At 32.9% G+C, this 25,479-nt stretch overlaps 1 protein-coding gene and 1 long non-coding RNA gene across 25 annotated transcripts in view; one reads left to right on the forward strand and one right to left on the reverse strand.

Annotated features, from left to right (window-relative positions):
* gphna (gephyrin a) overlaps positions 1–25,479 on the forward strand; it is a 186,023-nt gene that overhangs the window by 11,825 nt on the left and 148,719 nt on the right.
* On the reverse strand, positions 17,208–19,560 carry LOC103909052 (uncharacterized). 2 transcript variants are annotated; one of them, XR_011007039.2, is made up of 6 exons: positions 19,515–19,560; positions 18,590–18,673; positions 18,196–18,457; positions 17,845–18,029; positions 17,618–17,770; positions 17,208–17,422 (listed from the first exon to the last, which is right to left on the reverse strand). It is a non-coding gene; the product is annotated as an uncharacterized lncRNA (long non-coding RNA). The 2 variants fall into 2 exon arrangements; XR_658690.5 differs by lacking the exon at positions 17,208–17,422 and having other exon boundaries at positions 17,585–17,770.

Below are 25,479 nucleotides of genomic sequence, written 5' to 3' on the forward strand. Positions count from 1 at the left end.
AGTGTTTTCATAATTTAAATTTTTAAATAACATTATGAAATTCGAGATTTGTAAAGTCATACAACTTTGGATGACTTAAAACAGCGACCACAAGTCTCTCCGTCATTAAAAAGTTCGCCGTAGTCATCTTGACACTTCTGTCACCTCCAAGGAAACCCCGCCTCTGCTTTCGTTTAATTGAAGAATGAAAGACGCCACTGAGGTAACATGCTTTTCTTCTGGAGCGCACAAAGCGCGCAATGACAAAACGCGAGGCGCGCAAGGCGCATAATCAATAACCTCCATGCATTTGGTCTTTTCCCACTGCTCAAAATGCGCACGCCGCGGGTCAGGCCACAGCGGAGTTTTCGTTTCATGCAGAGCATAAATGTTTTTTATTTCATTAATTAAATAACTAATTATAAAGATAAATTATCAAAGTGACACAATTCATTTTCCAAGCCCTTTATCCAAAATAGCACTTTCAAAGCTTAAAAATTGGCTATAGCCTACATTAAAATTGAAACATTTTCAAAGATTTCCAGCACCCGGCAAATGTGCTTGAGTGCTTATTAAAATTATTTTAATAAGAATAAGAATAAAATAAGAATAAAATCTTGATATTGATCTAAGCTTTAACTACATTATATGAGTATTAAATTTGTTAGAAAATCGATAGGACCTGCAGCTGTAAATATTTAATTCAATATTTTACACAATCGGTTATGAACTATAGCCTAAAAATATAAACATTATAGTCATCCATCGTACATGCCTACAACCAATGACTATTTTTCTATGCTTGTTTAACATAGCCTACACAAAACCTTTCTTAAGTTTTAAAGTTTTCTGTCTCACCCTGGTGCGTATGAACTTTTTGCAACCTGTCCTGAAGTGACTGCCGACGAGAAAAAGAAAGCAAGCGCGAGTGGAGAAATTAAATTATTTATTCCATCAACTAACACGTTAACTAGAATAAACTAAAATAAACTTTGTCAAATATAATATTGCCATATCTGTGACAAAACTAGATTTTAAATATTCTCCACGTAGACACGGTCTTGCGCAACAGTCGGGCAATGATTTAATTCAAGTTTGTCTGGAAACACTAACTTTAGGAGCCTGCTAAACATAGGCCCATTATAGCTGATTATGTTTATTATAAATTCTATATTAGTCAGAGTATAAAAGCACCATGTTAGCATGCAACATTGTTACCGAATTGAGTTTTGAACATTCGAACGTGCGTTAACCTTTAACAACACACATGCCATAATACGAATTAAATAACAAGGTGATATCTATTTAAGTTTGGTTAATTGTGCAACCTTACCATTCAGATGTCTCAGACGTTAAAGTTTATTGGTTTACACTCCCAACAGATATCCACAAATAGGTCTTTGGTCAAGTTTTGAAAGCATTTATCTGATTTTCATAATATGTCAACTGTCAATTTCAGAGCAGTCACGTCCGTAACGAAGACAAGTCACGTCCGTAACGATAGTTTTTCCTCATTAATGCAAAAATGAAAAACTTAATAAAATTAATTATATATGTCCCATGCAGAGCTAACCCTTATCCTTTTGACTGTTATATATTTTTTTGGCTTCTGCATTTTCATTCACAGAATTTTCACAAAGTATGTCAACTCACAAAACTCATGTCTTTTTTTTGTCACGTCCGTAACGCATTCATTTTGCCGTCATTTTAAATATAAAACACCTGCATAGACTGATATTTTTTTGATGCCTGAACTCCATGGTTAAGGGGTAAGAAAAATATAAACATATATTTCAATATACTGTTAACATATACCTTCTCTGAGAATATACGTTTCATTTTTTTACTGCAAATGTCACGTCCATAACGCTGGAATCAGCCATATATATATATATATATATATATATTAGGGTTGTAACAATATACCGGTATGACGGTTTACCACGATTTGAACGTGCACGATTATCATACCATGAACAATTGCATATCAACGGTTTTAACCCTTAAAGACCGAGACAGCCGCCCGCGGCTAAAAATAAGTATTGCTCTTAAATGTTTAATAACTTTTGATCTGCTTATCCGATTCATACAATTCAAAGATTGGCATAAAGAAGAGAATCTCAGCTTTCCAGTGCCGTATCACATAACATTCGCGGACTTTCAGAGGCTCCGGAATCAGTGCGGTTACGTCATCAACATTTGACAACGCTGATTTGACAAAGAAACGCTCGTCACTGTGTCTCCGGACAAATCAGACATGATACATTGATGCATTGTCCCTCCTCCATGCCCAGATTGGTTCAAACTCGCTATATCACAACCAATAAGCATAGGTTTCGCTTTTGTTTGTGGACCAAGCTTTTTGAACAACACGGAATGAGAGATAGGCATACATTTATGCGCGGCTAAATAAAACGCAAAAAAAAAAAGTTTTGCATGAAATAATTCTCATACTAAGTACTTTTGCATGCACAGCAGCACAGAAACATGACAAAACAGTGACACAGCAAAGACGAACTGCTGCTCGTGCTGTTTTCAAAAGACGCAAATGAAGATGCAGCTGTTTGTCTGCATTGCATACAACCACATCCAAATCCATGCTGGCACATAGAACCAAAGGATGTTCCATATTGAATCTAGTTTCGTTATGTAACTATTTATAGTATAGTAAATATTTATATCTATTTTTTACTGAGGATTTGCACCATGTTTATTTGGACTTTATTTGGACTTTGACACATTATTTATTATTTTCTTATTTTTATTTGTTCATTGTAAGTGGTGTTGTTTATAGTAACTGAAAATATATTATTTGGAAAAAGTCAAATTTGCTTCACTGTTCTATTATTTTGTAACATTTGTAACATACCGTATACCGCGAAACCGTCAAACCGTGGTATTGTTTTAGACGATTATCATACCGTGAAAAACTCATACCGTTACAACCCTAATATATATATATATATATATATATATATATATATATATATATATATATATATATATATATATATATATATTCGGGCAGCTGTATTGAGAATATATATATACAGCTGCCCAAAATAAAAAAATAAAAAAATGTATATATATATATATATATATATATATATATATATATATATATATATATATATATATTCGGGCAGCTGTATTGAAGGAAATTCGAGGGACTTCAGATTCTTCAGACACTTCAGATTCTCACCGGAAGTAGTAGGTTGTCCATGTACTTCTCGCATACTGTTTTAAACTATGCAGGACACCGGCCCTCCAGGATTGAGTTTAAACGCCCCTGTCTTATAGCCTTAAAAACTCAAAAACACCTAAAGTTTACAGCTTTTATAGCTTTTATTGAGAATCGTTTAATATGTGTTTTTTAAGTGTTTTTTTATGCCAAAAAGTGTGAGCTTGCTCAAGCTGTTTGTAAATTTAAGGATCATAAGCCTTTTTTTAGTAACAGTTTATCTACTGTTGTCTGTCTAGCTATACCAATGCCAATGAAAAATTTGCATTGACTTTGTTGAGGAATAATGTCATAGCATATAATTTTTATTTTGCCAGATGGTTGCATTCTTACCAGGGCTAGGCATGGGCCGGTATAAAATTCTGATGGTATGATAACCTTGGATAAAAATCTCATAGTTTCAAGGTATTTTGATTACTGCTCTAAAGTATATATTTTTAAAAATGTCTGGGTAAAAACATTTTTCCCCAATTCTGGGGTCCGTTCTTCGTACGTGGATTACTCAGTTAGCTGGATTTGGATATTGACGATTTGACATGATCCAGGATCGTTTCGTTCTTCAAAGCTGATCCGAGAGTTGTTGTCATAGCAACAGATCTGCTAGGTCAAACCTGATCGGGAGCAGGTTCAATTCATATAAACAGGATTAGATCGGCTCAGTTCAAGCAAAGATAATACAAAAAGTATGTTCCGAATTCTGATATTTTCTTACAGTAGTAGTTATATACACTTGGGAAAATGGTACATATTTTTTAACTATATATATATAAAGTTATAGTTATTAATAAAATAAATAAAGTTATACATATTAATAAAACTTATGCAATCTGCAACCTCGAAATGAAAGTACAAAGACTGTCACCTGGTGGTGCAAAGAGAAAACCTATTTATATGAACTTTTTAGATCGCTTTATTACAAATTGTGTATAATAGAAATGCACAATATGTCACTTTTTTTAAAAGTAATAATACATTTATGCAGTCATAAACATGTTTTGATAGTTAACATGCCAGTGATTTGATGCTTCATAAAAGTTGCAGACGCCTTTACCAATATCAAAATGCTTATAAACAACCAGTTATTCTTTACACCGATTAAAAAAACGGCTACAATAATAAAGAAAATATTTTCTAAATGTAGAACTAAATACATTGATTTGCATTGAAATACATGCTGAATACTCTTGACCATAAAAGTGTAAAGCCTGCAGCTCACAACAAATGTGGAAGGTTATCGCGTGTCATATTTAACAAGCCTTTTACTGCTAATTTGATGTAATTTTGCTCACATGGATAATTAAATATTAATCAGATGATGTCATTACGCTGCTGTGCCGTCAGCCAATCGTTGCATTGCTGATCATGATTTCGAGGATCGATAGATCTGCCCTTCACAACACACGCAGCGATCTCAGATCAGTTTATCCAGACATTCTAATCTGATTCGCGAACTTGTTTGAAGAACCAAATTAGCGAGAGATCAGTTATCAAGATGAAAAGATCCAGGATCTGCCAAATAATCTTAGATCATTTAAGCGAGGTACGAAGAACGGACCCCTGCTCTCTTTATTTGTTTCAAAAACGCATCATTACAAATTAAAACAGCATATTATCTCTTAATATCTTTTTAATATCTTTTCTGCTGGAGATACTGTTGTCCTAAAAGCAAAAAAAAAAAATAAAATAAAATAAAAAATCATACACATACCTTAGGAATGGTATAGCAGAACATGTTGATGGTTTTAAAACCTTGACTTTTCCAAACCGTGGTATATTTTAAAATGGTTATAGTCCCATGCCTAACTAGGGCTGCACGATATTGAAAAAAAAACTGACAATGTGATTTTTAATTTTTTTTTTCAGATTATATATTGTGATATAAATACAGTTTCCCCACATGACTTGAATTGCTCTATTTTGAAATAATCAATCCTTTTAGATTACTCACTAGTGAGCTGCTTCTGATCTGCCTCCACCTCATACAGTTTCTCATGGCTGTTGTGGTGTCAGAGCATGTTAGCACCCTTGTGAAGTCTATCTCTGTGCTAACACTCAAGCAGCTCTCCAAAAGTTTACACTTCAAGTCCCTTTAACACCTCCTGAAACCCTCCAGCGGTGAAGGAGCAGACACTTCAATAGCAATTCGGAACTTGTGTGCCAGACTTAAAGGCAATAGAGGACCTTGTGTTTGAAAGACATGGGCCTCTGCCAAGATCTAATCTCAGCTGAACGTCAACAGTTGCCATTAATAAGCCTTAATGAAAGATAGTTCAGATGTCAGTCCCCAGGTATCGTTCCGGAGCCATCAGTATTGAATTACAGCAGCATAATTTCGCAGGTGTTGGAAATTCAGACAAGATCAGCCCCGGTGAACGCTGATAACAAAGCATTCTGGTCAGTGATTACTGAACGGCCTGTGTTAGATATCAAGTCAAAGCTTAAGGCGCCTTTATGTAGTGGCTTATGTGAATACCTCTTTCCATGTCGACATGGATGACATTTTTGTGGATTTATGCTCCTCGTTCTCTGACAGATGACTTCAGCTTATATGTATACACTCTCTACAAATATTGATTAGACAAAATTAAACAAAAAAAAAAACTAATGCAACAGTTTGCATTAATATATTCAAGTTACGACAACATCTAACAAAATGAGGGTCAGACAACAAACTATTATGTTAACCAAATCTTTTCCTACTCAATCAAAGGCAGTTTCACATAGCAAAAAAAAACTCTGATTTTTAAGTCGAGTACTCAAAATAGGTTTTTTAAATTAAAATTGGAAACAAATCCAGTGTTATGTACTTAATTATATGCATGTTTTCAAGTTTAGAACCTCAAATAAATGAAGTAGCTGAAATTGTTGAGTTTTTTGTTTGTTTTCGAATTCACTGTTCATGCTTGTAAGAAATAAATTTAACAACATTGTTGATTACTGGTAATTTTTTTATTTGTATTAAACCACAGGTTTCCTTTTTTTACAAAAAAAAAAAAACATATTCTGTCCCATATTATCAGTACAAAAAATAACAAAAAACATCAGTGTGTGGACTTAAAAATAAAACAACTCCATTAGTGTGTAAAAATTGAGTTATCAACCCAATTTCGTTGGGTTGCTTCAAGTTAAATATTTTTTTTAAATAACTGACAGACATATTTTCCGTTAAATTAGCCAGATTTTTAAATTGATGTAATTATCAATATTTACCTGTTTTAAAAACTTAATAAAGTTATTCTGGCTACATAAAAGTTTTAATCTAATCAGCATATTAGAATTTTTAAGTTACAGTAGTGTATTAAACTATGTAGTGGTAACAGACCTCTTGAGTTATTTTTAGAGTGTACATTTATGCCATTCCAAGGTTCACCGTCTCTTAGTTTTCTCCATAGAAGTGTAAGGGTGTATTATTTGTGTGTATTTTTGAAGATCACTTTCATTTTTCAAGGTAATTGAGAATGTTGAAAGACTTGGAACCTACAGTTGCTTAATGCTAGAGATGTGCGATATTGACTTTAAATTATATTTTATATTTTGCGATGTATTCAATTAATTTGATATCATTTTTGATTATACAATGTATGATTGAATGCTAGAGTTTGTCTGAACTAAATCTGCGAATATCTGGATGCTGTGTAGTTTATGAAATCAATAAAGCCCTGCTAGACTTGACAACATGCTGCTTTGTTTACTGCAGTAACCAAGGCAACATTATTATTTCTGCTTTTTATTCAATACATTATAATATTGTTTTAGTTTTGGATTAGTTTCTTAAAATCTCACCAGTGTTTCTGGTTGAAAAGTGGTTATATAATGTCTTAAAATGTATGGAAAGAGTCTTTAAAAAGGTCTTAAAAGGTATTGATTTTCACTTAGGCATGGGACGATAATCATTTTTAAGGTATACTGGGGTTTGTAAAAGTCAAGGTTTTGAAACCGCCAACATTTTCTGTAAAACCTTTCCTAAGGTATGTGTAAGATTTTTTTATTTACACTTTTTTTAGGACAACAGTATCTCTAGCAGAAAAAAATATCCAAAGATACTGTTTTACATTAGCCTGACATGTTTACTGCTCCAAAATATCATAAATCTTAAAAAAAAATACATTGGTTTCGAAGGGGAAAAAGTTTTAGTTTTTTTACCCTGACATTTAAAAAGAGCATATTTTAGAGCAGTGAGCACATTACGTGATACTATCTGTGATACTTCTATCCAAGGTTATCAGCTAAAGTCTAGATCGCATATATGCGGCCAGCCGGAAGTGGGATATGCACATTAATATAGCAGCATTTTTTTAATGACTCTGTATAACAATAATTAATATTTTTACAGTTCTGTGATTGTTGGGTTTAGGGTTGAGGGTAGGCGTAAAAACAAAAAAATTATTGGGTAATTTAATAGATTAAATAAATAATACTTTGTATAACTACTGTTTTTACGTTACTGTGGTTGGGTTTAGGATTGGGGTGGGGGGTAGACGTTAATAAAATACAATAAGTGGGAAATATTATAAATAAAAGAAATAATTCTCATTTACTTCCGGCCGCAAACGTATCCGATAGCAACAACCAGGTTATCATACCGTCACAATCTCAAACCTATAGGGCCTTCACCATGTCTATCCCAACTTCTCCAGTAGGTGCTTTTAGCTAAACTTAGAGCTGAAAATAAACAATGTCAGGAGACAAGAGAGGAAAATAACAGCAGCCAATCAGAATCTAAATTTCCACCAAGGTTTTAGTCATTCATAGTGTTTTAAAGTTTGGACCTTGACGTAGCTTTTTTAGATTTAACCTGAAAAATATCTATCACTTGTTTATAAGTGTTGTCAAAAGTATCATTTTCGGTACCATTCGGTACTGAAATTTTAAAAAACATCTATTTTTCTGCCAACATTTGTGTGTGTTCACATGCTTAATAGAAATGACTGTGATTGGCCATAAAGGTCATCAGTTCACCACTTTTTACTACTGTTCCCGGACATAAAGCATTTCAAAGCTGGTACACAAAAGTCCTCAAGTGATACTGGGAAATGGACTTTTTAAAAGTTTCAGTATAGAACTTGATACTTTTGACAACACTACTGATTATTTTAGTATGATCATTACATAAATTATTATTTATAAAATTGCTAATAAAATAGCATTTTGTAAAAAAAAGTAATACATAATATCTTTTGTAAACGTAAATGAAACGATATCGCAACAACAATATTGCATACTTTCCCAGCATCTTGCAGCCCTAATTTATTGCAATAACAATATTATTGGCAATATTTCAAATGCCTTGACAAAAAAAGCCCTGTATATTTTGAGATAAAGTATTAATTTAATTTATTTATTTATTTATTTTTTTCATTTTTATATTTGTCTTTAACCGTGCTTCTAGATGCCCACTATCCTGCTGAGCACAACCATACCTAAACACACTGAAGCAGCTGGTCAAGCTGTTCAGGATCATATGAAAACACAAGCAGATGTGCTGAAATAGGATAGAAATAAACTTTACAGCAAAGTGGACAAAGTTCACGACCTCTTGAAACAGCAGACATTGAAATTTTATTTATATTTTATTTAAACTAGACATCTTTTCACATACGATACTTAGAAAATACATTATATTTCATGACCGCAAAGAGGATAAAGATTTATATATAAATTAATAAATGCATCAAACATGAAAATAAACGAATGCTTGTGACAATATATGGTGATTTGTATTGTTTTTCAAGCCATTCTTGTTATTTTATATGAACAAATTGTATTTATAAAGCAATGCTAATTGACCTAGCCTTTATCAATGCTTTGAATACTATAGAATAGCATGATGTGTGTGATTATTAAACCATCTCTGGTCACAGAAATGTGTTATTTCATGCACCCGACTAAAGTTAAGTGAATTGTAAACAGGCTCAAATACGCAAAACTATCACACACATATGATAATAAAACAATGCCCACTTATAGGTTTTATCGTTATTATCGCTATAAGTTACATTTCTAATCAGAGGGAGAATTGTTACCTTATATTAGCGTTTTCTTTACCATATTGCAAATGATAAAATATTGCTCATACCTACTTAATACTACATAATTCCTTTTTTGTTTTGCCATAAAAAAAAACAAAAACTTCTTAACCACAGTTGACGTTTTAGGTGTAACCGACTGTCATTCGGAGCAACCAAAGAAAGTGATGGAAATGGGTTCTCATTCCAGTAACCGCATTATGCCTAAGGTATCTTCAGTTTAGCGGATTATTAATCTATTCCATCGAGGGATTTCTGTCCAGATGTGGGCGAGATGAAATTGCGTGCTCATGATAAATCCACTGCAGTTGTTATCTGCATATGTTTAGAGCTCAGATCTCTCAGCATGGGCACAAAAATTTCTTTTTGAAGCGGATTATCTTTGAAGCATCTCTCTGCCGTTTAGCTCGCACTGAGAAATACTTAATGTAAGTCTCACTTATAGTGTAACCCCATGGCAATGATGTATTCTTTGAAACGCCTAAGGGGCCCACTTAGTCCAACTAGTGCAGAATTGAAATAGAAGGTTCTGTGCACAAGCACTACACACAGATTCACAGTTAAATGTTGGCTAACTCATTTTTAAGCAACAAATATTCTTTGTTATGGCCTTTATTTTACATAAAAAGATGCTTTCATGCGAAGTTTGCGCTTATAATGGCTATTAATTTCCATATATGCTTGCATACTTGCGTATTACTGTATGCTTGCAAGTTATTTATTTTTTTGCAAGCATTTCTCATTCTGACTGGTTACTTTGACATTTAAGTTTGTTTTGAATTTTTATTACAAAGACATAAACATGTTAAATTGCTCTTATTAATTTTTTTCCATAACATACGTATGTAAACGTATTTTCGAAGTATAACTGTTATTATTAGCATATACTGTAGAATATAGAATATATATTTTTTCTTTTTACAACATTTAATTGAGAATCAAAACTATAAGTTATATAAAAACAAATTAGGGCTGTGTGATGTGGGCAAAAGAAACCTATCATGTTTTTCTTGACCAATTTTGATTTTAATCACGATTTGACACACATAGACATTGTACAGTAGGAATATAAAAACAGATTTCCAAAGGAAAACAATTAGATATTTATCAAAGACCCATAACTTGTCTATAAAAAAAAGACATAAAGCAAAAAAAAAAAAAAAGTCCCCCTAGTAAAGTTGCAACAAATAGTCTCTAGAACAGACCTATTGCCAAACAAATAAATAGGCTCGATTACATATCAGAAGTAGTTGCTTGTACTTTTCTACGTGTCCACAGATTTTTTTTGCCATCCATAGATCATAGACCTCTTTGTGGTGCTGCTGTGAAATTGGCCGTTCACATATTGTGTATTTTGCGTGCACAAGTTTGTTATTTCCATTGGAGAAGTGCAGCATACGGATGCATGTTGGGAGAGATGTGCTCTCGTATTCCAGACGCACCCAGTTGAAAATATGTCAACTTTTCAAAAAGCCGCACAGCAAGTCATGTAACAAGAACTGACCGATCAGCTTCATACTTTGTGTGGAATCTGCACATTTTAGGAGACTAATTAGGCTAAATAATTCAAATGAATCATTGACTTCTGCTGTCTTCATTTGTTTCAAAAACACACATTTCTTTACTATTTAAAACAGCATCTTTCGATAACTTTTCTGCTGGAGATACTGTTGTCCTAAAAAAATTAAAAAAAAATCTTGCTCCTACCTTAGGCATAGTATAACATTGCGGTTTAAAACCTTGACTTTTCCAAACACCTGCATTCACCTTATTCTTCGTGTATGAGCGGGGGCAGCCATTTTGAATCCTGTTGGCTTGACACTTCCGGTCTCATTCACTTGCATTCACTTTTAGACGTTAAAAAAGCTTGTTACACTACTTGATGTTGCAAACTGATATTTTCTTATTATATGATTCTACTTTGTCTGTATAATCATGCAAACACTTGTTTGTAGAGCAAGTAGTTTGACCGGTTCCTCTGGTTTATTATTCTTAGTAATTTCTCCAAGGGCAGCTAAATTGGAAGTTGTAAAACAATCCCAAAACAGAGCACACTTCCGCATTGAAAAATAACGTCAATACCTTGAAAACGGTTATCGCCCCATGCCTAGATGTTTTAGGGTGTGGTTCAAATAGCATACTGCGGGAGAAGTGTCAGTCGGGAGTACACAACAAATTTTGTGCTGTTCGTGCATGTTCAAATTATGATTTTGATATAATTTCAATTAATCGCACAGCCCTAAAACAAATCCTAACCAAAATAGTTTATCAAATTGTTTATTATACTAGGTGATGTTGAGGTTATATAGTTCAATACTAACATGGTGTTTTATGTATAACAAATATTAATAAATAGTAAAATATAGATTGATCCTTATTTGTTTCTGTTGATTTGCTTGTTAGTTGATAACTAATGAAATGTTTACTTTCACCCTCTTTTTGTTTTTCCGTATTCTTTTTTTTTTTCCTGGATCCATTTCATCAAGACACTTATATTCGTTTCATGTTTCATTTATCATATTAAAGTCATGGAATATACACTAGCATTTTCTTTTTTACTGGAGTTGCATGATATCGGACTTATTTACGATATAAAACATTTTACATTACATATACATTACATTATTTACATATAATATATTATTTACTATATTTACTATATTACCACTTATTTAGTATAACTCTTTTATCAATTCCCTATTTCTACTCAAGGTAAATCATTTATTGTTTGATTATATCTCAAGTTTCTCTTTCTATATCTCTGTGTTGAAATGTTAATGTCAAAAAAAAAAATTGTTGAATGAACATGATTTAATCGTGGCACCCTTTATGCATCTAATCCAGGGGTTTTCAAAGTGTGAGGCGCGCCTCCCCTGGGGGGCGCCAGAGCATGTCAGGGGAGGCGCAGGAAAAAAATATAATATAATAAAAATATAATTATTAAGTTTAATTATTATATGTATTTTTTATTATATTTAAACGTTTTAATTAAACAAAGCAAAAAAAATAATACGTCAAATATAAGAAAACCTTTTTTACCCAGAAGGCCATAGCTGTGAATTCGCTTCTGTTTGGCAAGCCCGCCAATACAGGTATATGCCTGCTAGTACAATGGGTCAGTTTCTGAGACCCCACGATTCAAAGCTGTAATGAAGTTCACGGCCCTTTGGCCGCCGGGAAGAAGGAGGTGGAGAACCGAAGCAGTTTTAAAGTGATTTATTAATGACAGTGACGGCAGCTCTTTACGGAGGCTGCCGTCTAAACCAAAACAAACGGACGGCAGCTCCTCACGAAGACTGCCGTCAAACTGAAAGCAAAAGTAAAATATGTCCGGGTCCAGTCCTCTCTCGGCTTCCTCTGCCCACGTTCCTCCTTTTATGATCCAGGGCTCCTTCCGTGGGATCTGAGGCAGGTGCGCACCGCAGGTGTATCCACTTACGCGGTGGCCTCACTCCGTTCCCACGGCTCTCGGCCACGCCCCCTCGCCACAAAAGCCTTCAAGTTAAGGCCTAAACCCAAAAGACGACGATATGATGATCAGTATTTGAGTTTAGGATTTACGTGGACAGGACCAGCTGATGAATCACGACCTTTATGTGTGGTTTGTCAAAATATTTTGGCTAATGACAGCATGAGACCCGCTAAACTTCGACTGTTTTGACTGGGATGGACAGTTCTTGGATCTGTTCTATTCATATTGAACCATCATCTTAGTTTTAAAAACGTTATATTAAAATACTTGTTATTACTCTGTAAATAATTGCACTTTCATGCAAATGATGATAAAAGTGAGTTAACCGTCTGACATCTGTCTGTGTCTTTATATATATATATATATATATATATATATATATATATATATATATATAATGTGTGTGTGTGTGTGTGTGTGTGTGTGTGTGTGTGTGTGTGTGCGTGTGCGTGTGTGCGTGTGTGTGCGTGCGTGTTTGGGAGGAGGGGGGCGCCAATGGATAAGTTGTGTCAAAAGGGAGGCCTTTTACTTTACTTTAACAAAATTATGTCTTGTTAAATAAGCTAGTACATTTCTGGTTCAATATTGTTGTTTAAATTACATTTTTTTAATGACAATACTATGAAGCAAGATTTAAAATTTAGTAATTTAACACAAAAAGGACAGAAAACATGTTTTATATATATATATATTTCTTTTATAATAGCCAAATTTCTTCTTTAATATTCTGATACAAAATGTTATATAATAACCAAAATTGTAATATTTATGTATAAGAAACATTTAGCCAACAAAATAACCTTGGCTATTAAGAAAACTGATCCCCAAGCAATACCTGTAGGACGTTAACATCATTTTTTTTTACCAATTGAGTTAAAACGGCTTTCTTCACTTTGGTACTCCTATTCAAAATGTAAAAGTATAAAATGTATAGGAAACATATAGCCAACAACATAACATGCATAACATTCAAGCTCTTGGGAAAACCAATTCCCAAACTGTGCCGAAAACACGCGGTGATACTTCTTGTTGTTTTCGTATGGTGACATCCAAACGCACTGAGAGTTGTCGATTTGAAGCGTCTCAGTCCCATTGAATCAACATGTTCAGATCAAATTCATTTGATTATTCAGTTTCAAATAACATGAATTAATCATTTAACATACGTAAACTTGATTTGTTCTTTTCAATCTGACAAATTTTTATTTTTTAAATCCAATACATGCCTAGTTGATTTTTTTGAGTGTAAATAGCAGTTAAGTAGTTAATGTGTAAATGCTGTACATTTATTTATTCTTTATTAATGATAATACAAATCAAATGTTCAATTTAACAACAGAAAGCCTATAGTAAAAATGTAATGTCACCAAAATAATATATCATACTTGATTAATTACACGTTTATTTAAGACTTGATATCTTTTTATTTAGAGGGAGACCTGGGTGAGCTCTCTTTAGTGTGTCCTGCTCTGCTATTGGTTGAGCTGGTGATTGACAGTTCTCTTGGCTCCAAGGCCTGCTTCTATTACCACACCATGCGCTCCATTCATAAATGCGTAATGGCTCATGAACGTGTTGGCTCTGTGTCTGTGTCCTGCTGGGGATTTGGAGCAGTGGGAAAAATGATCCAGCAGGACATTTATACCATACCGTCTAGCCTATGCTTCACTTCCCACTTCCACTCAGTGCGTGTGAACTCATTGCAGACGGTGTATTGTGTCTTTTGCACACACATGGTGTGTATGACTTCATACAGCCATGACAAGCCATGCGCTTACGTCACAGATGCTGAGTTTTAGTATATGCATTTTAGGATATTTGGCTTTTTATAAAATGTTTTATTAGTCTGATGTACGAAAAAAAAAAATAATCCAAAATATTTTTAGTTTTTTTCTTGTCACACATTTTAATGACAACACATTTTCTCCACAATATTATTTTTCCATAAATCTACACTTCAACAGTTTCAGTCATATTCTGATGGTTTTTATACTGAAGGATATGTTCATGCATGATTTGCTTGATTATATACAATGGCTTTTTCCCTGAAGTATGTAGTGAGAGATTCCAAAGCCCCCTCTCTCTGAGAATTTTCAACCTAATGTCATCTTTGGAAGGTTTCCCCCAGTGTGTCAACACAAAAGGGAAATGCTTCTACAGTAAAACAGGAACATATATTTTGCAGAAAGTTAAGCTACACTGTAAAAAATTTTAAGCCAGTTCAACAAAAAAAATCTTAGTACTAATTTCCTTCTGTTTTTTCTTGTTTACTCAACTTTTGAAAACATCAGCTACACTGACTGAAAATAATTTGTCAGTGAAACAAAAAATGTCTAGTTGAGTCAACTTAACATTAGTAGTTTTCTGGAAACCTGCACCTGCAGCACAACAAATATTTTTAAGTTGTGCAAACTGAACATTTCTTGTCTGCAGGACTGAAATGACAGAAGTTGAGTGAACAAGAAAATACAAAAGGAAATTAGTACTAAGAAATTATATGTTACCAGAGCAAAAGTTGTGTTAACTGAACATTTCTTGTCTGGATGGCCTGAAATGACAGAAGTTGAGTGAACAAGAAAATACAAAAGGAAATTAGTACTAAGAAATTATATGTTACCAGAGCAAAAGTTGTGTTAACTGAACATTTCTTGTCTGGATGGCCAAAAATGACAGAAGTTGAGAGAACAAGAAAATACAAAAGGAAATTAGTACTAAGAAATTATATGTTATCCGAGCAAACACACATGGCAAAAAAGACATACATGGTAGTGTATCTGTAAAAAAAAAAAAAAAAAAAAAAAAAAAAACACAAACACTAAGTCAAATTAATCACATGAGAAGGAAACACAATTATATTAAATATATAACAATTACAGCACATCTCTGAGACTACCTTACACTATCAATTTTAATAACCTTAGAATATCCCATAAATTATTCACAACACCCTGCTGAAAAAACAGCGTATGCTGGTAAGGTATGTTTTGATGCTGGTCTCAATGCTGGTTTTGCTGGTTTCAGTGCTGGTCTCAATGCTGGTTTTGCTGGTCTAAGTGCTGCTCCTGACCAGCATTGAGACCAGCAAGACCAACATTGAAACCAGCATTAGGACCAGCAAAACTAGCATTGAGACCAGCAGGACCAGCATTAAAACAAGCAAGACCAGCATACCAGCATCAAAACATACCTTCCCAGCATATGCTGTTTTTTTTTTTAGCAGGGCAATCAATCTGAATTACTAGTTGCCTTGAGATATAAATCTTAGTATTTGTTGTAATTCATTTCAAAATCTATACTTGCATAATTACATGTTTTGTGCTGGTACCTTGGCTGGTCATGGATAAATATGATATTAAAACTGCCAGTAAAGGATCTTACTTTAGTAATAAGTGTTCCACTGTATACACCTTCAGTTCAAAATGAACGATTTATTACTATTATTCTGGTTTTGATTTGATTTTGTTTGCTTAATATACTAATAAGCAGTTGGAATATACGCGCTGTCACTTTAAGAGCCACCCTAGATAGTAAAATACACTTGGGCCAGTTCCAGCTAGATTCGCTGCCTCATCCGAGCCAGAATCGGCCCGCGAGTAATGTGCGCTGCAGCCCGGAGCTGGCGCAACTCAATATACCTTGATATAAAACCTTTTGGTATTATATTGGTACTTGATACATGGTATTACAACCATTTGCATTTATATACCAGCAAACGCAGGCTATAATGTAAAGGCAAAGTGTAGGCACTGCGTTCAACCTTTGAATAAAATGCAAACAGCATACATATCCAATAACAAAAATTATTAAACAAAGGACAAAATAAATAATAATAATAAACATTTATTGATTGCAATAAACAAATAATACTAAACTTGAATAAAATATTTTGTAGTGCACAAGAACGTCAATATAAAAATAATAATAAAACTACACAATAAAGACACACAGGAGGATTTAAAGACAAAATCTGAAATTGCACACATACACAGAAGTTTTTAAAACAACCCTGTTTTCCCAATAGACTTGAATTAAAAAATTGTACAAGACACATCCTGAAACAGCTTAATTTTATATAAACCTGAATATAGAAACCAATTTAAGATATAGCAAGAAACATCTTACAAATACCCATGACAATATGTAAAATATACAAGTCAAAATTGTAAAAAGAACTGCAGAATTCTTAAGAAACATTTTTAATAAATGTAATAAATAAAACATAATAATACATTTAATGAGTGAGATGATTATATATATATATATATATATATATATATATATATATATATATATATAAAATTTGACTTGTATATCTTTATATATCTTGTGCAATTTTTTATTGATATTTTTATTATATTATGTTAATAAAAATGTATTAAGATGCTTCTTCAGAATTTAGCATATTGTCATTTTATATATATATATATATATATATATATATATATATATATATATATATATATATATATATATATATATATATATAATTGCAAATAAAAGAAACAAATTACCCAAGTATCAGGGAACATCTTAATACACTTAAAATGTTGTTTAAAAAATAAATTATTGATGTAGACATTTGACACATTAGCTTTCTCTTCTTCCCTCCTTCCTCCAGCCCTGTCAGGAGCACGTTGTAGCCACCTTGTAATGCATTTTTCCACTTCTTTATCAGTGGCGTGGTATGGACATTTCTCCTCACATCTGTGATTAATAGATAAACAAACAATTAGTAGTGAAAAAGTACAAATGAAAAAAAGAAAGATGCTTGCTCTCATACAAGTACAACTTAAATGGGACTATATATAGATGTTTTGTTCCTCAGATTAATGATTCAAAGAAATACACAGATGGAACTGCCCCTATTTGTACTGAAATGTATATTTAAAACCAACTTACTGACTAGACAGTCCTAAGGGAGAGTGCATGAAAGGCCACATTTTGGTTTGCCCTGCTCCAGTTAATTTGTTCAGCCAAAAAGTGAGCCAAAAGCTTTCCCGGGACACACCAAACTGCTTAGTGGAAAACACCAATGATTCCAAAGTAGGCTACCTACGAAGCAAAAAAAACACACAAATAAATAAATAAATAAACATAAAACACTTAGAAATAAGCAAGAAACTTACCAGTTTCTTCATTTGTTCGGGCTGCTCCTTTAGTTGATTTTCAAGTTTTTCCAAATCAAATTGGACAAAGGAAGGTCAAATGTGTTTACATCTGGAATTTCATCATGTCTGTTTTGGTTTTGTGAGAATCAGGCACAGTTGCTGCTTTATGACGTCACATGATTTTAAAACTTTTGTCAGTCATGCTAAAAAAAGAAAAATAACAAATTAGTATAAATCAACCTGTTGCTTATTCTCATGCAACTTGTGTAAATACAACAGTGGGTTAGACACTGCTGATATTCTCTAGTTGATCTTTACTTTCTAGCTGCATTAAGCCATTACAAATTTAGTGATGTCTTGAATTCTTACAAAGACATGACGAGTTGCAATAAGTTGTCTTGATCTCCGACTGCACTTGAACAAGGACTGTAAATGTTCATAGGTGTACTGAAATGTACAGCATTTGTGCATCTTGATAATGTTCTTAAGGATCCTGCCATAGTCATTGGTGGTGATGGTACTTGTGGTGCTGCATCAATTTCTGAAATCTTCATACCAGTTTTTTCTCCAGCCTCTTTGTTCCAAATAATTTTTCTTCATCACGTTCACTATAGTTGTGTCTTTAATGCCCCTTGATCAGATACATTTACAAAACAAAACATTATTTTAGTGTAGTGCAGGGCACTAGATCAATGACAATGGCAGTGTAATAGATCAATGACATAATGTTGACAGTATGTGTTTAAAATAATTGCAAACAAACCTGTTCTTTCTTTAGGTGTATGACAGGCAATCACCGTCCTCATCTGTCTGCAAGCCAAGCTGAGTCGAGCTTCCTCATGTGTGTCTATAATAAAACATCACATTGTTGTTAACCTCCCCCAAAAAAGTTAAAATCCTGAAATACTATCAAAGTTAATTAATGGCTATAATACATATAGTGTAAATAATCAGCTCACTGAAGGTTACACAGGATTTATTCAGAGATTCATGCAGAGTGACAGCCTTATAAATCTGAGACATAGATTTGTAAGATGGTCAAGCACATGCATTATTCTGTACCCATGAAGATTAACCTACCATTGTGAAAAATGTTTGATGATGATAATAGCCAATAACAATAAATCATTTCAGCTGTTTGTGAAGCAATTAGTAATGTAAAGTCTGAAAAGCTCAATCTATGTTGAAAATGTATCAGCAGTTTACAGCTTATAATGGACTTTAATCACCCAACTATAACATGCCTATTCACATGTACATAAGAATGTGCTATTGGTCTCTGTGATATGCTACGAAATGACCTCACTAACCTTTGTTAAACAAGAACAATAAGACTTAACTGAAAAAATATTCATTTATACCCATTCATTTAAATCAGAAATTATAACTGTCAATAACCAAAAAATAAAACCCTTTAAAATCTGCTTTAAGAAATTTAGTTTTACATGTGCAAATTACAACTTGAACATAAGATATAATTGATTCACATAGGCTAACACATATAAATTAAAGCACATACTAATATATTTCTCTTAATAATAGAATGATAATTTGAAGAGAACAGTAAACGATCACTGATGCACTGCATAAACAAGTTAAACAATACCTTAACAATAACCTAACAATGTGAAAATGTTTTAAGCATTAAATTCGCAAAGTATACAGTATGCAAGCAGTAAAAACCTTACCTTTCTGACCGGAATCCACTGTTTTGAAACGCCAAACTTCTTTTTCTTCTTGTGATCTTCATAGCGTTTGGCAACCAGCTTTTGGAACATTACCGCCACCGTCTGGGTTGGAGTTTGGGTCAGGAGTTGACTCACGCATGCGTTTCTTATGAAACCAAACTTCTGCTTAAAAAACAGTCTGCATGGAAGCGTGCTATCTCGAAAATAAGCGCATTTTACACTGTTTTCCCTAAATGATATATATAATCCATTTATAAATAATATTGTTTTGTTTGCATCTAAACATTGGGAACATCCACACTAAATGTTTTTATTATTTTATTGCTGTCGTACCATATATAATTTCTCAAATTATCATTAAACTTGGAGCTAACAAATTACTAGATAAAATAAGAATTTAATCGGTTGTCATCAGTTACACAAGCCGTATATGATGAACATTTAGGAGGACAAATTTAGATGAAGTGTCTTAAACAAAGAACTACAATCTTTGCACACTTACTATTAAGATTGCTCTTCCACGGCTTGCCTCTTTCCCCACTGAAGTACAATGCTTTCAATTTCTCCCGCCTGAGACGTTGACGTTACGTAAGCGCAACCATCGTAACGAGGGCGTGGTTTAGCTCAGGACAGAATGATGCTATATCGTCCTTTGAGAAACATATTTTTAAGTGCGTGGTTTATTTTTAAATATTGGAAATATCAAAGTATGCCTATCTTTTTGTAAAGGGTAATGAATAAACACGAGATGATAATGTGCGTGCAAGCTTGTTTCTGCAAATGTGCACCAAATAAAGTTAAATTGCAAATTAAAAGTTTCAAATAAAGTTACTATAAGTATTGTAGTGTTTTTTGTTGTTTTTAATAACAATGTGAAGAATAATAATAGTTATTATTGTATTATTAATAATAATAATAATAATAATATCATTTTCACTCAGCATTTACTTTTTAATACAAACTATGAAAGGTTCTATACTCATTCATTCATTCATTTTCTTGTTGGCTTAGTCCCTTTATTAATCTGGGGTCGCCACAGTGGAATGAACCGGCAACTTATCCAGCAGGTTTTTACGCAGCGGATGCCCTTCCAGCCCCAACCCATCTCTGGGAAAAGGTTCTATACTGCCATTGATTTTTTTTATATATATATTTAACATGTTTGAAACCTTTTCAATCAACAAAAGATTATGCTACTTGTATATTCATTGCATTAAAAAAAGTTAGAGATTGACTTAACACAAAAAAACAAGTTGGCAAATGCTTTTTTGGATGAACTAGCAAAGTGTTGCTCACAAAACTCATCTTTTTAACTTAATGAATAAAATCTTTGTTTAAGTTGATTGAATGTGTTAAATGTAGTTGTACAGACTTTTTTACAGATTTTTGCTGAACCAACAAAAAAAATCAAGCAATTTCAACATTTGTCAAGTTGGATTTTTTACAGTGTAAAAGAGTCAACATTTTCATTATTATTATTATTTTTATTTTTTTTTAATAGAAATTTTAGGATATTTGGTTTTGAAGTGTTTAATTATTCTAATGTACAAAGAAATCCAAAGTACACTTTTAAATGTTTCTTTTGTCACACATTATCCATATACTGTATGTCTGTAGATTCTAGTTACAATGCAGGCCTTTTCTCTTTTTTTTTCTTTTGCACTGAAATATAAATCTACACTTCAGCAGGCTTTTAGACACAGATCAGATTTCTTTATATTCTGAAGGTTTTTACTGAAGGATATGTTCATGCGTAATTTGCTTGATTATATACAGCATTTCATTCTGCTTTTTTCCCTGAAGTATGTAGTGAGAGATTCCCTTCTCTTTGAGAATATTGTTGGTTGTTTTCAACCTAATGTCATCTGTGGAAGGTTTCTCTTAATATGTCAATACAAAAGGGAGAGGCTTTAGTAAAATGCTACAGTAAAACGCTAACATTTATTTAGCAGGCAGAAAGTTAAGCTAAAAGAGTGTCAAAAACTGTCAGAACAAAGATCAAAGTCTCGAAAATAAATTTGTATATTTCCTTATAAATATATGAGGAAGGCTTTGTGCCGAAACGTCTGTTTGTCTGTTATCTACCGTAAAATGTAAGAAAAAGTAAAAAAAAAAACAGTATGAAGCAATTGAGTGCGAATCATTCTTTTGACTTATAAATATATGGAAACATTACAGTAAACCATAAGCTATACAGGTTCTGTTAAAGTCATGACACTGTTAATTTATAGACCTTTTTCAAAGCTTGAATGCAGTTTTGATTTTTTTACGTTCATCAGATTTTTTTCCCACCATGTTTTATTTATTTCTATTTTTCCCAGAATGCATTTTAATGGTTCTGTTTATTTTGCTTTGGTTTTATATATTATCCTGCTCACCAAAGCTGCAATTAATCCATCAAAAGTCCAGTGCAAATTACAAAATTGTGAAATGTTATCGCACGATAAAATAATTGTTCAAAAGTAGTTTATCAATAAATTTATCATTTATTCCAGTGTTTTTAATGATGAATTTTCAGCTTCATAACTCCAGTCTTCAGAGTAACATGATCCTACAGAAATCACTCTAATATTACTTATTATTATTATTATTATTATTATTATTATTATTATTATTAGTGTAATAGTATTAAAAGCAATAATGATTAGACTAATAATTTAATTTGAAACTACATACAATAAGAAAGCAGTTATTTAAAATTGTAATTAGTGTTTTAACAATTTAAAAAATGTTTTTACATGTAATAAATGCCACCTTGATGAACAGAATATATTTTTTTAATTGACCCCAAACTTTATATATACACACAAATTTATACATTTTATTATTTAAAAAAGTTTGTTCAAATGCTGAGATCAATTTCATTTTAACACTGTATCAGCCTAACAAGACATAATTCACATCAGATTATGACTTTTATTTCAAAGACGTCGTGCCTGTTTTCAGCCCTTAATGATCAAAAAATGACCTTTGCCCTTCTCTGTCCCATGATGCCCTGAGAGCCGGCCTTGAATCAGTGGAGTCTCCTGACTGCTGATTAAATGGACCTCTGAAGGGGTTCATGGCTGGTCATATATTTATCACATGCTCAACCATTAGAGTTCAGAGAGCAGGCCAGATCACGAGACGCAATCAAAACACACACACCATTGTGCATCATTTAGAATCAAACAGAATGCTTTTAACATGACTCAGTTTCTGGATTTCATGCAGGTTTGTAGTAGGAATGTTTCAATTCATGATTTAAATGGCACATACAGGAATGTGTGTGACTGCTTACATGCCTATACACTAGAACACTGGCTGAAACAAAGCAGTATTTGATAGTTAGCGCAGCAGAGGCTGAAAATGAGCACGATAATGCTCATGCAGTTTTAATCGGCCTTTAATCATTACTCTCATTACACTCCTCCACTGTCAACGGCACCCTAAACACACACATCCGCACAACGCTAGACACATGCAACGCTGAATACATAAGGGAAAGGCTGTGTGCTCATGGAATAGCTTGTGTTAGCAAATGTAGGATCATTTTGGGGATTTTATTTTGTTCCTTATAGTGTCGCCATGATACCAACAGTCCCAATATCAGTAAAATGTCATAGTTCTTGGTAGGTACCGATTGCAGTACTCTATTAAAATATTTTAAAGATTTACTTTGATGTTAAAAATAAAAAAATAGTAATGCTATTATAACTGTAAGCAAATAAAACTAATGTTTTAAATTAAGAATGCATTAAAGGGATAGTTTACTTTAAAATGGACATTTCCTGTTTTTACTTCACATAGGTTATTATTTCACACGCAAATAAAAAAGAAAGTTGTGATTTCTATGTTTACTTTGACTAGTATTTGATTGTGTACAAACCAGCTAAAAATATTTGTTCCTTGTGATTTTTCTTTTTCTTTTTTTCAAAATAAACACGTATTCCATTTTTAGTTCTTGCAACAAGTATATAAAAAAAAACGTTGTAACAGTAAAGCATTTACCACTTTGTAATGTTGCCCATCCTTTTCACAACACTTAAAAGGCATTTAGGGACTGAAGACACTAAGTGATGAAGTGTTTCAGGTGCAAATTTGTCCCATTCTTCCTAGAACAAGTCTTAAGGTGTGCAACAGGGTTTTCATTGTTGCATTTTGCGCTTTTTAAATGTGCCACAAATTCCCTATTGGAGACAGGTCGGGACTGCAGGCAGTCCAGTCTTGTACTTAAATCCTGAATGTGTGCAGAAAGGGGTTTTGCATTGACTTTGAAATGTTGAAATATGCATGGGTGTCCCTGGAAATCATGTCTTCTTGGTAGGATGTATATTTACAAATGAAATTAAGTTTCAAAACATTAAATATTTTGTGTTCATATTGTCTGCAAAGAAATGCAAGACAATATAAATTTTCATATCCCTACTTTGTTTTTTATTTGCGTTTTCCATGCTGTCTTTCATTTTTCTGATTTAGATGTGTAACACATTGTATTTAACATTTTTAAATCATTTTTTAAATTTTATTTGAAACCATGGGTCTTCATTCAATTAATACAAGTAAATGCTTTACTTCTACTTCGGAGTTAAAAAAGCTTTCACAAGGAAAGTTGAAATAATATAATAATACCTGTACGCTGGTAATTTTTTTTTCTAACTTTATAACCTCCAATCCACAGTCTAAGGTGGTTGCAATACCATTACTATACCATTACCTTACAATACTATACCAGCTGAAGTATCACGATATCCAATAGTTTTGCGATTCTGTAATTCATATGTTAAATTATAAAGAAAATTGTCTGGAATACTGTATTTTACATGTTATTATAGGTCTACTTAAATTTATTTATGATTCCCTTATTATTGAAATAAATATTATTTGCACGTCACTTCACCTAAAATGTATTTATTCTTATTTTTGTTTTGTAAATAACTGCCCACCAAAAAATACATTAAAATAAAGATACAAAAATTATATCAAATAAAACAAAGAGCATTTTTTTAAAACAAAATTAGTATGGCCCACAATTTGTGCAGGGCAGAGTACCTGTAAAAGTGGGACAGTTGCGATTGTCCCATCATATTTTGCATATATGAGGTGGTCAAAAATTGTTTCCTGTTGCTGTTTTGGGTTTTTTATCTGTTGTTTTTTTTTTTTTTTCTACAGTCTTATCGGGTAATTCAAAATTTCAATTTGATTGTGAACCATTTTTTAAGAGGTTGCTGTGGTTGTTGTAGCTACTAAATTATATTGACATGAACAGAAATGAACTGATTCAGGTCTGCGTTTGAAATGTCAAAAAACATGCAGCCTTAAAGGGCTTTATTTTTTCTTTATAATAAAATAAATGGTCTATTGTTGCACAAATGTGTGAGCATTTTAGTGACTTTTCCACATGCAGCACTATCTATTGTAGATAGACTGTTAATGATGATACTACCGTTTACAAATTACAATGGCACCGCAAGTATTTTGTAGCCATAGTATCGCGATACTACCATGGTACCGGCAAAAAGTGCAACCCTACCACAGTCTGAGACAAACGGGAAAGTATGATACTTCTTTGCAAATAAATAACCAATTCACAATCACAAGTTGGCTCTCATAATCACATTATGCAACATTTATGCGCTTAAATGATTAAATCACCAAATAATGATGTGAAACACGTGTCTAATGCTTATTTGTAAAGTCTGCATTTCAGTCAATTTACACTGAAGCATAACATTTAACTAAAAGCAGGTTGAAGTTGCCAGAGTAGTGACCATGGCAGGTGTAACCTTAGCAAAAGTTTAAAAACAAAAACAGTACTATCACATAAAAATTGAGCATTCTCTTTTTGCCATCATTAAATCCTAACTTGCTTTCATCACTTTTATTTTCATGCATTGATATCCAATCAGAGCGGTCTCTCTCAATGATGGCCCTCATGCCAATTCGTGAGGAATTGGCCGAACTGCTGAATTGAGTCCAACTAAAG

Source organism: Danio rerio, chromosome 17 (assembly GCF_049306965.1).
Source record: "Danio rerio strain Tuebingen ecotype United States chromosome 17, GRCz12tu, whole genome shotgun sequence".
NCBI classification, from domain to species: Eukaryota; Metazoa; Chordata; class Actinopteri; order Cypriniformes; family Danionidae; genus Danio; species Danio rerio.